Source organism: Elephantulus edwardii, unplaced genomic scaffold (assembly GCF_000299155.1).
Source record: "Elephantulus edwardii isolate Elephantulus edwardi_28Jun2011 unplaced genomic scaffold, EleEdw1.0 scaffold00184, whole genome shotgun sequence".
Lineage (NCBI taxonomy): Eukaryota > Metazoa > Chordata > Mammalia > Macroscelidea > Macroscelididae > Elephantulus > Elephantulus edwardii.
In genome coordinates this window covers 1,210,930-1,213,746 of record NW_006399934.1, presented here as the reverse complement: position 1 = coordinate 1,213,746, position 2,817 = coordinate 1,210,930, and the positions used below count along the sequence as shown (strand labels likewise).

Sequence of the window (2,817 nt, the reverse complement as noted above, 5' to 3'; positions counted from 1 at the left end):
CCTTGAAGTGCTTCCTAGGCTATGTCAGGAAATCTGGAAGATGGCTACTTGGCCAGTTTACTGGAAGAGATTTATATTTGGTCCCATTCCCAAAGAAGGTGATCCAACAGAATATAGAAAGTATCTAACAATAGCCTTATGATTACATGCAAGTAAAGTATTATTGAAGATTACGGGAAAATGGTTACAATAGTATATCAACAAAGAACTGCCAGAAATTCAAACTGGTTTTAGAAGAGGCCATGGCACCAGGGAAATCATGGCTGATGTCAAATGGATCTTTGCTGTTAGGATAGAATACCAGAAAGATATTAACTTGTGTTTTATTGCCTATGCTAAGAGAAGAATTGATGTGTTTGAGTTGTGGTGCTGGAGAAGAGTATTGAATATACCATGAAATGCTAAAAGAGCATTTTTATCCTAGAGAAGTTGAAACAAGGCTGCTCCTTGGAGGCAAGGACTTTTGAAACTCTTTCTGACATACTTTTGGCATGTAGTAAGGAGGAATCATGTTTGGGAGGTTAGAGGGACAAGCAAGAGAGGAAGACCTTGGATGAGATGGATTGACTGGGGTAATGAGAATAGGTATATCAGAGACAATGAAATTGGCTCAAGACAGAGCATGTTTCAGAACTGTTGTACAAAGGACCACTATAGCATATAACAACAATAACAAAAAGACAGTTGACTGTGTGGATCACAACAATTATAGCTATTGAGAAGAATGAGAATCCCCAAACATTTAATTGTATTCATGAGATACCTATTCTATGAATCTGTTGTGAGAACAGAGCAAGGGAACATTGCATGGTTTTAAAAAGAAAGAAAGGCGGGAGCGAGCAGCAGCCTGCCAGGGCCGAGCCCCACGTCGCGTTCCGGCCGAGCCTGCGGTGCCGTCATGAGGCCCAGAGCGGCGGGCCACACAGTACTTTAAGATTGTTATTAAAGACATGATTTTCACCTCACTTCATCAACGCCCATAAACTTTTTCTTCTTTTTGGACTCCTACTTTACACCACAATGCAACAAGCTTTAGAACTAGCTTTGGATCGTGCAGAGTATATTATTGCAAGTGCCCGGCAGAGATCGCCTAAAAGGAAATACTTACCTGGTGGAAGGAAATCTATATTTCAGAAACTTTATGATTTATATACTGAAGAATGTGAGAAAGAGCCAGAGGTTAAGAAATTAAGAAGAAATGTGAACTTGTTAGAAAAGCTTGTTATGCAAGAGACGTTGTCATGACTTGTGGTCAACCTATACCCAGGAAATGAGGGATATTCTCTGACACTCGGGGAAAAATGGATCAGATTCTGAGACCATTCGATTGCCTTACGAAGAAGGGGAATTGCTTGAATATTTGGATGCAGAAGAATTACCTCCTATTTTGTTTGATCTCCTGGAAAAATCTCAGGTTAATATTTTCCATTGTGAATGTGCCATAGCAGAAATACGTGACTACAGGCAGTCTGGTAACATGAAATCTCCTGGTTACCAAAGTAGACATATTCTTTTACGACCGACAATGCAGACTTTACTCTGTGATGTACATTCAATAACAAGTGACAACCATAAATGGACCCAGGAAGACAAACTTTTACTTGAGAGCCAGCTGATCTTGGCAACGGCTGAACCACTGTTTCTTGACCCTTCTGTGTCCGTAGCCTGCACTACAAACAGACTGCTTTATAACAAGCAAAAGATGAACACGCGGCCAATGAAACGGTGTTTCAAGAAGTATTCTAGATCCTCTCTGAATCGGCAGCAGGACCTGTCTCACTGTTCACCTCCTCCTCAGTTAAGTTCCTCAGGTAATTATTTCACCCCACAACAAGCAAGCAGCTTTCTCAAGTCTCCAACGCCTCCTCCTGCTTCTAAGCCCCCGAGTCTGTCTCGGAAGTCGTGGACCTCAGCTAAGTTAGCATGCTTTGTCCAGCTGCCTTGTCACCTGCTAGCTCATCACAAAGAACCTCCGCTACCCAAGTCATGGCAAATTCCGCTGGCCTTAACTTCATCAATGTAGTGGGCTCTGTTTGTGGAGCCCAGGCTTTGATGAGTGGTTCAAACTCCATGTTGGGTTGTAACACTGGTGCTGTAACTCCTGCAGGAATAAATCTGAGTGGAGGAGGCGTTGGAGGTCTTCTTCCCTCAGGAGGTCTGCTGCCCAGTGCACTGCCAGATGCTCTGCCAACTTTGCAAGCAGGTGTTCCGTTTGGTTTAAAAAATACGTCAAGCCTCAGGCCATTAAATCTACTCCAGCTCTCCAGCGGCTCACTCATCTTTATCCCTCTGCTGCTGCATCATCATCATCATCATCATCATCATCATCATCATCATCATCATCTCTCTGTTGACTCCGCAGTCACCTCAGCAGCCCACCGCTTCCAGTCACGTGCAGCCGCAACCGGGGGAGCAGGGTCTTGAACAAGGTTCAGCCAGTCAAGAACAGGCCTTATCTGCTCAGCAAGCTGCTGTTATCAACCTTAGTGGAGTAGGGAGCTTCATGCAGTCCCAGGCAGCTGCAGTTACGATTCTTGCAGCATCAAATGGCTATGGCAGTGGCGGCGGCACAAACAGCTCAGCTCCATCATCGTCAGCACTCAGGCAGCCAGTCAAAAAGTAAGATGAAGAGAGGCACGCCAACCACTCCAAAATTCTAACTCTGATATTATTTATTTTTTCTCTTTGAAAAGACTAGAGCATTGAATCAAAGATTCTGAGTTTTTACTTAATTTTTGTTTTGGTTTTTTAATGTGTCAGTATTTTACATTGCTAGATGTACAGACTTTATACAGAAGCACAACCCTATGGTTTTTA

The 2,817-nt window shown here is 43.2% G+C and overlaps 1 pseudogene; it reads left to right on the top strand.

Annotated features, from left to right (window-relative positions):
- The first annotated feature begins 1,020 nt into the window (after positions 1-1,020).
- On the top strand, positions 1,021-2,623 carry LOC102875322 (annotated as a pseudogene).
- Positions 2,624-2,817: the final 194 nt, after the last annotated feature.